Genomic DNA, 13238 nt, shown 5'->3' on the forward strand with positions numbered 1-13238 from the left:
TAGAATTGTTATCTTCTTTCTCTCACTAGCACAAAAATGTGTTCTGATTTATTAGGGAATCTTTGTATTTTAATTAGTTTTAACATAGAAGCAAAATATTTGATTTTAATTCTCCCAATGTATAGATGACACAAAATACATGTTAAAAGGGTGAAATTCCAGACCTAGTGTTCCCATGACTGAGGGCTAATTATTTGATGGAAATATACCCTCACAGAAGCCAGTGTCATTTGATTTGTCTGTGGACTTTAGCTGGGAGGAGTGGATGGACCTGGACACTGCTCAGAGGACCTTGTATAGAGATGTAATGCTGGAGACCTACAACAACCTGGTGCTTTTGGGTGAGAAAAGTCATACTAATTTACAAACTCAAGTGATTTGTTTTCAGTAGATATCTGAATATTTGTCAGATTTTCAATATTATTAAGATGTAAGCTTCCAGTGTGTGGTAGTATCATTTCTTCCAAAGGAAATCTTCAACTTTATCATGTAACTCCTGAGGCAATTTTATTCTCATTCTTCAAAAGCAAATCAGAAATTTGACAAAAGATCTAAACTATGCTCCACTAACAGGAGACTGTCTTCCCAAACTTGAGGTGATTATTTTAGGTGGTATACAATAGAAGAGGTATGACTATTGGAAATATGAACTGGAAATCACTAGTTGAAAGTGGATATTTATAATCCAAACCTGTCTCTGGGTGCAATGGCTCAAGCCTATAATCGTAGATATGCAGAAGGCTGAATCTGGGGAATTTCAGTGTGAAGCCAGCAATGCCTGAATAGTCCCCATGAGACTCTTATCTCCAATTAACCACTCAAAAATTAAAAGTGTAGAGGGGACTTAAACTGGTACAATGCTATCATAGAGCACAAGGGCCGAGATTAAGCAACAAAACCGGTAAAATAAATCCAAAGCTGGGGGAAAGTCAATCATGAAGCCAGTGAGAAATTAGAAACAACATTTAAGAGCAACATTGTGAACAGGATGTCTGAGATGTTAGAGGAATGATAACTAAGCATGAACAATAGTTCTGCACTGGTTCTTATTAACAGAGCACTGTGTTCCTAAACGTAACTTGATTGTCAAGCTGGAGCAAGGTGCAGATCCATGGATAGGAGAAGCCTCAGACAAGAATTTCACAGGTAAGTTAATGCACCTTGCATATTGACATTGGATCCAGCACCCAGTTGGTAAGTTCATCTTGTGCTGAACTGAGCAATAATGTTCCTAGTCAAAGAACTATGAGATCCTTTATCCCCATTGTGAATCAAGATACCCTGAATTCTGTATGGCAGTTGAGTTATAGTTAGCAATTCTCTTTCTTTGTGTGGAAATCATTCTGAAACAAACCAACAAAAAGTAATGGAAGAAATGAGATATCATTTTCTTTGAAACTAGCACAATCCGCGTAATTGGAAATAAGGAGTACTTCTGCGCTGCTATCCTTTGAGAAGGCAAATTTCTTTTTTCTTTTTTTTTTTGGAGGGGGTCCGGTCATGGGCCTGGGCACTGACCCTCAGCTCTTCAGCACAAGGCTAGCGCTCTACCATTTGAGCCACAGTGCCACTTTCCGGCTTTTTTTTCTGCTTATGTGGTGCTGAGGAATCGAACCCAGGGCCTCATGCATGCAAGGCAAGCGCTCTACCACTGAGCCACCTTCCCAGCCCCAGAGAAGGCAAATTTCTTATCATTCATGGTTGGCAGAGGCTGGGATTCAGAACCAAAGATTTTAGTATAGAGAGGATAATTGAGTGATCTTTACCTGGAGGATATTTGGTCTTCCATGATTCTAAAAGGCAGGAGTGTTAGAAAAGGAATTTTGATGAAACTTTGTTAAAGATGGAGAGAAATGGTTTTTAAAATTCTCAAAGGGACCTAAAAGTAATTCTTACTAAGAAGTAACAACTGAAGAGATTTAGGTATGAATCCTTACTTCTGAGAACAATTCCTGTTTAAGTGAAAGGCCAAGGGGTGTATAAAACATTCTTTTGGTCTCTCAATCTAGAAAATATTCCTTTTCCTAACCTACTAGTTAAGAAAAAAGCAGCACAGTACATAAATTTTTTCAAGAAAAATGAAAAACACAGCAGCTATCCCCTTATGAGCAAACAAAAGTATATTTGAGAAAAACTACATCGTAATTACTAAAGCCAGATGGGTAGTTATTGGCTTAAAATTCTAGCAGCACATACTTGAGTGATTTGAGTAAATATTTCCTCTGATATAAAAGAAGAAAAAACTTAAACACAAAAACATTATTTTCCACTGGAAGTAATCAGTATTACTTCAATACATTTGAGAAAAAAGCATATATTTTCTATAAATCATTTCTGACTTTGATATTTTAAAATCTCTAACAGTTACAATGAAATAAATGTCTACATTAAGTGAACTTTGGATTTCACTTATTTTTATCTTTTTTCTATGACTCATCTTCGATATCCCAGGAATTGAAGATGTGATTAAGATGTGCCAGCAAAGTCCAGATGAATGTCTGTGTGAAGCAACAGTTATGAAAATTAACACAGTGGAAGAAAGGGTGAGATTAGTAATGACCCTTAATTTGAGTTCAAACATAAGCCAGAGTTGATTAGAAATAATATGAACTCCTTAGAGATAAGGATTGAGGATTTCATTGAGTATCAGAACGTGCTTCTCTATAGTGAGCCTGATGAGATTCATGCTGCATGTAGGCCTGGCGGGTCTCCTGTAATTGAAGAATCCTGCAGATATTCAGAACATTTTAGTCAAAAGTATGAGAACTCCAAATGAGCTTCAGAATTTTGAATATGGAGAAGGGAAGTATTAAACTCAGAGACCATATTCTTTTTTAAAAAAATTTTCTTATTTAAAAAGCTGTTTTGTCAGTTGTTGGGCTTGAACTCAGGGTCTGTGCACTGTCCCTCAGCTCTTCAGCTCAATGCAGTGCTCTACCACCTGAGCCACAGCACCAATTCCTGTTTTCTGGTACTGGAGATAAGAGTCTCACAGACTTTCCTGCCCTGAATGGCTTTGAACCACAGTTCTTAGATCTCAGCCTCTTGAGTAACCAGGATTACAGCATGAGCCACCAGTGCCTGGGTTAGAGACCATATTCTTTCTTTTTTTTTTTTTTTTTTTTTTTTTGTCGTGGGGCTTGAACTCTGGGCTTGGACGCTGTCCTTGTGCAATTCAGCTCAAGGCCAGCACTCTACCGCTTGAGTCACAGCACCACTTCCGGTATTCTAGCGGTTTATTGGAGATAAAAGTCTCACAAACCATCCTGCCCGGGCTGGCTTTGAACCGAAATTCTCAGATCTCAGCCTCCTGAGTACCTAGGATTACAGGCATGAGCCACCAGCGCCCGGCTAGAGATCATATTCTTTACATGTAATTGGGTTTGTGTGAGAGAGACCTTCCATAACCTTAGTAAATATAGAAAAGACTATAAGTCAGCTCTCCTTGTCTAAGAAATACTTCAGAGAGTAAAGAGAGCACCTGAATGTATGGTCTGTAGGAAAATATTCTACTTTAGCCTTATAGTCACTACACATCAGAAAATATACTCAGGACATTATCCTTGTCCATGTAGTGGACATTAATCCATTAGTCTTTCACTAAAGCAATACACCTTACAAAACTTCAGAGCAAATCTCCAGAGGAGTAGTCTGATGAGTATCCAATTTGCAAAATTTATCTTTCAGAAGTCAGACCTGACTTTCCAGCCTGAAACACCCACAGTAGAGCTATGCATATGAGGAAAGTAGGAAATTTCCCACCCAGAAGTCATCTCTCAGCAGACATTGGAGAACTCACACAGAAGAGAAAACTTCTGTATGCAAGAAATGTGGAAAGACCTTCAGGCAGTCATACCTCATTTTTCATCAGAGAACACACACAGGAGTGGAACCTTATGAATGTAACAAATGTGGAAAATCTTTCAGCCCCAAGGGAAACTTTACTGTCCATTGGAGAATCCATACAGGAGAGAAACCTTATGAATTTGACAAATGTGGAAACTCCTTCAGAGAGAAGTCAGACCTCACTTTGCATCAGAGTAGACACACAGGAGAGAAACCTTATAAATGTGACAAATGTGGAAAGTCTTTCACCTGTAAGACACACCTTCATGTTCACCACAGAATACACACAGGAGAGAAACCTTATGTGTATATAAAATGTGGACAGTCTTTCACCTGTAAGGCATACCTTCATGTTCATCAAAGAACACACACAGGAGAGAAAACTTATGAATGTAACAAATGTGGAAAGTCTTGCAACTGGAAGGCAGAACTTACTATTCATCAGAGAACACACACAGGAGAGAAGCCTTATGAATGTAAGATGTGTGAAAAGTCCTTTACCTGAAAGTCAAACCTCAACAAACAAAAGAATTCACTCAGGTGAGGAACCATATAAATGTAATGAATGTCTTTCATCCAGAAGACAGAACTTCGTGTCCATCAGAGAATACACACAGCAGAGAAACCTTATGATTGTAAGATATGTGAAAAATCCTTTACCCAGAAGTCAAACCTCAACAGCTGTTGGGTCTTCGTCCATCTTTGGACGGACGGGGTCCGAGGAGAGGTAAGTGCGGCAGCTCACCCGTTCCCCAGCCTCCCTTAGCCCAGGAGACAATCAGATGCAGCAGGGAGTCAAGTCAAGCAGGAACTCATTTATTAACAAAAGACTGCGTGGGAGCAGAGGAAATGGGATCAACCAATCACTGAAATGCCACACCTTAACATGCACCTAAGCTTCCATGAGTTGTTTACACCCTGAACCTGAACAAATCCAGCTCTGCCCACTCAACTTCCTCCGGACCATCTTTGCTACTTGTGTTCCCCACAGATTTCCCCACAAACAGGTATAAGAGAATTTACACAGGTGAGAAACCTTATGAATGCAATAAATGTGGAAAGTCTTTCAACCGGAAGTCACATGTCACTTTGCATCAGAGAACACACACACAGGATTGAAACCTTATGAATGCAACAACTATGGAAAGATTTTTAAGTGGAGGTCACACATGATAGAATTCACACAGTTGAGAAACCTTATAGATGTAGCAAATGTAGAAAGTCATTTAACCAGAATTTCCCAACTCAGCAGGCATAAGTAAATTCATATACATGAGAAATCTTAGGAATATAACAAATGTGGAAGATCTTTCACCTGGAAAAAACTCAATTTATATCAGAGAACCCACACTGGATAGAAGCCTCATGCATGTAGCAAATGTGCAGTTTTTCACTCAGAAAGCACAGCTTAGGGTTCTTCATTGAATACCCACATAAGAGACATATTATGAATACAACAAATGTGGAAAAGTTTTTCAAGAAGACGTAGGTCAGTTTGTCTCAGAAAATACCCAGAAGACAGAAGCCATATGAATGTAACAAATATGGAAATTCCTTAGCCATTAAGGCATAGCTGAGCCCTGGATTCAAATAGAACATGACATCTATACAATGAATAGATTATTCTATGCCACAGTTCCATGATGGTTGTTGTGGACATGTTACTCTTGCCTATGTTATTCCAATTGTCTAACCATGGGAAAGTCAAGTGAGCCTTAACTCTACTTGCTTTATGTGGTTAAATAACTTGCAGCTCATAGATAATATCTACTGTTTCCTGTGATCTCAACCCAGCCTTGAGGGAAGTGTAGATTTTTTTAAGTACTTCCTCAGAATCCCAACACTCCTGAGTGATGGTAATGAGAAAAGAATCTAGTTGAGTGCTAGAGAGCTATCTCCTGGAACCCTTCATTCCTCTGCATGATGTCATGGAATCCAAAGCCAGAGCAAGTCTCTTTCCATTTCTTCAAACCTTCATCAACAAACTTATCCTGGAAATACTGATGCTCTAGTAGATAGTCTAAGCCAGGAAAAGATTCAAATCATGAATGCCTACGAAGTCTACATTTCCACTCCTGACGAAAAATAGGTCACCTTCTTCTAAATGGACTTTTTCTGAAGGACATGAGGAAGAGCACACTTGTACAATCCACTCACCATCTTGCTGCCAAAGACCTCTAGGGCGCCTTTCTGATCAGTAGGTGACCCCACCTGTGACCATTGTTCTACGTGGCTCCCAAGATGGTTCACATTTCAGAACATCCTGAACCAATTACCAATTGATATCTGTGCCAAGAATTCATTTTTCCTTGACTGATTGGCCCCGGTTAGTCTTTTGTCGTACTGAAGTGATGCGATGAAGAGAATGACAATTTTCTCCTGATTATTGATGTGAGTCAAACACGCCAGGGGTCAAGTTCAGCTGAGAAAAGTTATCTGCCTTTTCAGGTCCTCCTCAACAATCAGGGGCCCAGTCAGTCTTACCCTCACCAGCTGCTTCAGGATAGATACCCAGTCACTCCCACAGTCCTTAACTCACTGAGAACCATCCAAGCTATTTTCTCCTCATCATCCACTATGCACTCTACTGACCTGATGACACTACTCCTTGTGACCAATTCCCCAGGATCCCCCTAGTCATAGGGACAAAGTTATCTTCTCTCTTTCAGGGAGAGTTATCCTCTCTCTCTCTCTCTCTCTCTCTCTCTCTCTCTCTCTCTCTCTCTCTCTCTCTCTCTCTCTCTCTCTCTCTCTCTCTCTCTCTCTCTCTCTCTCTCTCTCACACACACACACACACACACACTACTCTGAAAACCCATCCAAAATTTCTGGATTTCCATGTCTAATGTTCTCTATTTGGACATCAAAACAAATAAGATGATGCACAATTTGTTTCATGATATTCTATTACTATATGTATAGCTTTTTTGTTTGTGCTCGTAGAGAGCTTTAAACTCATGGTACATTAGTCTTTCGTTTTTATGCTCAAGCTTGGAGCTCTACTCCTTATGCAACATATCAAATTTTGATATTGTTCTATTTTGTATCACAAGTCCTTCTGATAAAGGCAGTGAAGGGGTGCCCCCTGTTACATTTTCTCTTTTAAGATGTTTACAAAAAGATGTTTACATTCAAAGAACTACAATATTTTAAATTAGGAAAATATTTTTAAAAATGTTTTCATTGCAGAACCTTAAGTCAAAATGTAGTATTTTGATGCAAATTTAAAAATAAGTAAAGATATTGCTTGGTTTTATTTCTTTCTTCCTTTTTTTGTCTTTCCTGGGCCTGGGCACTGTCCCTCAGCTCTTCAGCTCAAGGCTTGCGTTCTACCATTTCAGCCACAGCACCCCTTCTGGCTTTTTCTGCTTATGTGGTGCTGGGGAATCAAACCCAGGGCCTAATGCATATAAGGCAAGCACTCTACCACTGAGCCACCTTCCCAGCCCCTATTAGAGAATTTTTTAAAAAGATGAGGAATAGCTGGGCACCAGTAGCTCACACCTGTAATCCTAGCTTCTCAGAAGGCTGAGATCTGAGGATCATGGTTGAAAGCCAGCCCAGGCAGGAAAGTCCATGAGACTCTTATCTCCAATAAAAACCACTCAAAAACTGGAAGTGGTGCTGTGGCTCAAGCACTAGAGGGCTCCCCTTGAGCTGAGGAGCACAGGGATAGAGCCCAAGCCCAGAGATCAATTCCCACGACTGATCAAAAAAAAAAAAAAAAGATGAGGAATATAGATTATGTAACATTGAGCAGTCTCTTGTAAAAGCAGCATTCAGAAACTCTAAACATACCTCTATAGCAATAGTAAAGATTTCCCATTTCTCAGAATTTTAGAAGGAACCTGAGCATATCCCTACTGTTCACAAATGTGAACCTCTTGGCGCTGAATGACAGTTGGAGTTGAAGGCGAAACTTCATTCTTCATCTCATCATTGTCGTAAGAGGTCATAGAATGTTCACATTGAGCACCTGCCAACATACACATTGACATTGTATTGTTTCAAAAATAAATCCCACAACCACAAGTTACTATAATGACAGGATATAAAATCATTTTAAAATATAAAATCAATCAAAATGTCTTTCATTGATTGAAAATTTCAGTGTGAATAAAAAAAAAAACAATAAAATTGGATTGGAGGAAACCCCATCACTGGAGCCTGTGAACTTCAAGATCCAGGTGGCCGAGACTCAGCCTTGATGCCACTCCTGCCACCACCCAGAAGCCACTGAAACCCTGTCTGTCCTCCACCACCTACTCAGGACACAAAATCCAGTCATGGGTACAAATGAGCTGGTACAGAAGGCCAAACTGACCTAGCAGGATGAGCAATATGGTGACATGAAGTCTGTCACTGAGCAAAGAGCTGAATTGTCTAATGATTAAAGGAATCTTCTCTCAGTTGCTTACAGAAATGTTATAGACAAACATAGGTCATCTTACGTGTCATTTCAAGTATTGAGCAAATAAATGGAAGGTGCTGAGAAAAACAGCAGATGATGAAGAACATAGAGAGAATCAAGAATGAGCTAAGAGAGAGCTACAGTGATTAACTGTCACTTTTGGAAAAGTTCTGCATCCCTAGTGCTTCACAAGCAGAGAGCAAAATCTTGTATTTGAAAATGAAGAGAGACTACTACCAATACTTGGCTGAGATTGCTGCTGCTGATGACAAGAAAGGGATTGTGAATCGTTCATAACCAGCATATCAAGAACCCTTAAATATGTATTTTAATGTTTTCGTTTCTTTCATGCATGTGTTTCTAACGCATTTATAAGATTATTTCTTTGTTGCTTTGTATGTCCCTCCCCCACAGTGTAACCCCCGCTTTCACTATATTTGATGTCAGTATAACATGTGGAGGAGATGGGGACAAACAAGTCGTTTAAGGATTCAGGTGGACCTGTTGCAACAATGAGAAGTACAAAATGTCATGTCAAAACCAGCTTTACAATGTCGGTGTGTGGGGGGGAGGGGGGTATAATTGGGTGGGGGGAGGGGGGAGGCTGGGAAGGGAGGTGAAGGGTAAACAAAGGAGGAGGCTGCAATGCTTGGTAAGAAATGTATGCATTATCCTGCCCATGTAATTGTAGCCCCTCTGTACAGTATGTTCTCAAATAAAATAAAATTAAATTAAAAAAAAAAGAAGCTTTTGAGATCAGCCAAAAGGAATTGCAAGCTGGGAGCTGGTGGTTCACACCTATAATCCTAGCTACTCAGGAAGCTGAGATCTGAGCATCACCATTCAAAGCCAGCCCAGCCCGAGCAGGAATGTCTGAGAGACATTTTTTTTCTTGTGAAAATAGTGTTCAGAGGGGTTACAATTACATGAGCAAGGTAATGAGTACATTTCCTATCAAGCGTTGTTGCCTCCTCCTTTGTTTCCCCATCCCATCCCTTCCTATCTCCCCCTCACATCTCATCACACTCTCCACCCCCATGTGCCAAAATTGTAAAATTTGTTTTTCGACATAACGTCTTGTACTTCTTATTGTTGCAATGGGTCCACCTGTATCCCTATTTAAACAATCTGTTTTTTCCCTTCCCCTCCACAAATTATACAACATCAAATACAGTGAAAACAGGGGTTATACCATCAGGGAGGGACATACAAAGCAATAAAGAAATCTTATAAATATGTTAGAAACAATAGCAAGAAAGAAACATTTGAGACTCTTATATCTGATAAACCTCTCAGAAAACCGGAAGTGGTACTGTGGCTCAAGTGGTAGAGCACTAGCTTTGAGCTGAAGAGCTGAGAGACAGCGCCCAGACCCAGAGTCCAAGCTTCACAACTGATAAACCTATCAGTTTGGGTCTGGCCCTTAACTTCTCGGTGTTTTATTATGAAATTCTGAACTCCCGAGAGAAAGCTAGCTTTCTTGCAAAGACATCTTTTGATGAAGTCATTGCTGAACTTGATACATTCAGTGAAGAGTGATTCAAAGACCGCACGCTAATAACGTAGTTACTGAGCGAAAAGTTGACATTGTGGTTATAAGATGAAGTGAAAGCAGGAGAAGGAGGGGAAAATTAAATGGCTTTCCAACTTTTGTCTGCCTCATTCTAAAATTTAGACAGTAGACCATTTATCATCCATGCTGTCCCACAAATAGTTTGTTGTTTATGATTTATGACAGGTTTACGTTGCTTCTATTTGAATTTCTGTATTCCCCAGGGTAATTTTTGTTGCTTAATATTAGGGGAATAGATATTGACCATTAACATTTAGTGAGCTATCTGTTTTCATCTTGAGATGACCAATCTGAGGATGTAGAATTTTTATACAAGTTGTAAATGTTTGGCATGTACTTTGGTACATGGTGACTTGACAAAGGCCAGTGTTAAAACTGCTTCCATGTCAAAGTGAAGAAATCTTCCTACATAGTGGTTTGTACTGGTGGAGAATAAAAGGGAAAATTTGTTTCAGGCACAGGTGTAGTTATTCCGGATATTAGAAAGTTTGGGCACACTTGTAGGCCTGTGGTACAAACAGATATTCCATGGCTGTTACATGTTGGAAACATGTATTTCTGTGGAAGAGTTATCTCAGTGTGCACACCTAGAGTACAGCACTAGAAGTATTATTTGAGACAAAGTTGTGTCTCAATTAACTCTGGATAAGGGCAGAAATAGTTCACATTCCATTATTTGTAATGTTTGCTGCTTATTTTTGCTACACATTTTATTTGTATTTAAATGTTTTAGGCAACCTACGAACAAATGTAAAAGTAAAGATGCAGTGAAAATGAACTGTTTGGTAATCATTATTACTACTTTTTCTATAACTTTCATGTAAATTAGTCTTTTGGTTTTGAAACACCTCAAAAGGAATTGTACATTATTATAAACTTGTTCTTTACTCCCTTTTGGCAGCTAATGGGCTTTCACCAAATTTAAAGTGCAAAGTTTATCACAATAACAAAAATACTAATCTATCTAATGACCATCTCCTACAGAGCCAAGTTTTTCCTTCGGGAGGGGAAAATTGATTTGAAAAGTAATATGTTCCAGTTAAAATTTTGATATATAGCATTTTCTAACTTAGGAAGCCACAATGTTTTTGACCCATCATGACATTGGTTAGCATTAACTATAAATTCTGTTTTGGTTTTTGAGAATTTCTTGATTCAGTTTGCCTTCTGATTTTGGACATTTCACTTGTCAGGTGCACAGGATTACCTTCCTTTTATTTAGCCTTCTGTCTTGTCACCAACCATTCCTCCTTGGTGGCCATGTACTTTGGAAAAGGTCACATGACTTTTCTGGCTCTACTCACTGTCTAAGATCCCTTGATTTCTTTGCCTGCATTCCACTAACTATTAACCTCATCCTCTACTGCAGCACATCTCACCTTACTTGATGAGATTGTGTATCTCCTATAAACTCTTCCTGAACGGTCTGCCATTGTTTGCCTTTAAATCTTCTCTAAGTAATGATGGGTCTGAGTTATACCAAATCTCACTCTACAGAATATTTTATTAGAATGTTACAGAAGACACCAAATAAAAGTGTCATTTTAAAAGACAGGTGGGGCTGAGAAGGTGGCTCAGTGATAGAGTGCTTGCCTTGCATGCATGAGGCCCTAGTTTCTATTCCTCAGCACCACAAACACAGAAAATGTCAGAAGTGGTGCTGTGGCTCAAGTGGTAGAGCACTCGCCTCAAGCTGAAGAGCTGAGGGACAGTTCCCAGGCCCATAGTTCAGGCCCCACGACTGAGAAAAAAAAGATTTTTTTCTTTCAGAATGTAAGATCCTTCAGAGCAGGGACAATATTTTCTGTATGTTCTATTGTGTCCAATAGACTGTAAATGCTCAATAAAAATTGATGATTGGAGGCAAAAAAAAATCTGCTTTCTTCATTCGAAATATCAACTATACCAATTACTATTTTTGAGTTTGATATAGTTCTAAAATAAAACCTGCCATTCTTTCAAAGACAAACATATAGACACATATATGTATATAAGCACACATATAATGCTTTGAAGTAATCAGTAAGATTACAATTCATTAATATGAAATATTATATTAGTGTTATGTATAAATCAGTACAAACTCATCCAGTCATTGAATCTGTCCAGACTCCTTCATAACACGTAAACTTATCACATCTTTTGCACAAGCATTAGTCCTCCTGAGTAAGCTCATGTCAGAAGAAGCCACAGCAGTACACAAGATCCATATAAGGACCTTAAAAATAGGCACACAAAGGAGGTGTGATCAGTTTTAAAAGAAGAGATATCAGTAAGATTATTAAATTATTTGGGATTGAAAACCAAAGAAATGAAGATCTCTACAAAAAAGGGGACTAAAAAGAAAGGAAACACCTCTGAGTTCCAATCAATCCAGTGTTCATGTACAAGTCTTCCAGGGGTGATGGGCCACAATGTGATGCCCAGTGGCCCACATGCTTAACTGCTCAAGGCAGGATGAGATGAATTCTAGGGCCTCGCATACAGGATGGCTGAAGGTCAAGGTGATAGGAGGCAGAACTTCTGTAAGAAGGGCCCTTTGTGTGTAATCCTACTTACTTAGGAGGCTGAGATCTGAGGATCAGGGTTCAAAGCCAGCCCAGGCAAAAAGAAAAACCTATAACTTTTTTTTGCTAGTCCTGTGGCTTGAACTCAGCATCTGTGAGCTATTCATGAGCTCTTTTGCTCAAAGTTAGCAACATTTCTAGATTTTTCTGTAAATAATTGGAGATAGGAAACTAACAGATTCTCCTGCCCAAGCTGGCTTTGAACTGTCATCCTCAGATATCAGCCTCCTGAGTAACTAGGATTAAAGGCCTGAGCGATTAACACCTAGCTCATATGAAACTCTTATCTCCAAGTAATCACCAAAAAGCCAGAAGTGGAGGTATGGTTCAATTGGTAGAGTGCTAGCCTTGAGCATAAATATTAAGGGACAGCACCCTGGCTTGAGATCAAGCCCCAGGATCAGCAGAAGTAATAGAAAAGAAATAATCTGAAAATCACAAGCCAGGAAGATGCAGGATATGGAGCAGAACGAGTCTACTGTGTTTATATAGCAGAGGTGTGTGAAGCAAGTTAGACACTTGCCCAAGTGACTCATAGGATGGCAATATGCAGCATTTTGCATCTGCACCAGCAGGTGGCACTAAATCAACAAGGCTAGGCAGGCCTAGTTGGTTGGGCTCTAATGAGCAGGTGATTTTGTAAATTTGCTAGGTGTTGGGGGTAGAATGGGGTGAACTGAGGCCCTTCAGGATTCTCTTCCTTCATTCTTCCATTATCTTGTTCATCATTCCATTTTACAGATGAGGAAAGCTCTGTGATGATTTTTTTAAATTAGTTATTTGCTTGATTTTTGCTAGCATTGGGGCTTTAACTCAGTCTCTCACTTTTACGAGGCTTTTC

The 13238-nt window shown here is 39.4% G+C and overlaps 1 pseudogene; it reads left to right on the forward strand.

Moving 5' to 3' along the window:
* Positions 1-8132: 8132 nt before the first annotated feature.
* Positions 8133-9856, forward strand: LOC138828786 (14-3-3 protein zeta/delta pseudogene; annotated as a pseudogene).
* The last annotated feature ends 3382 nt before the right edge of the window (positions 9857-13238 follow it).

The sequence above is a fragment of the Dipodomys merriami genome, unplaced genomic scaffold (genome assembly GCF_024711535.1).
Source record: "Dipodomys merriami isolate MVZ:Mamm:240054 unplaced genomic scaffold, mDipMer1.0.p SCAF_164, whole genome shotgun sequence".
Classification (NCBI taxonomy): Eukaryota; Metazoa; Chordata; class Mammalia; order Rodentia; family Heteromyidae; genus Dipodomys; species Dipodomys merriami.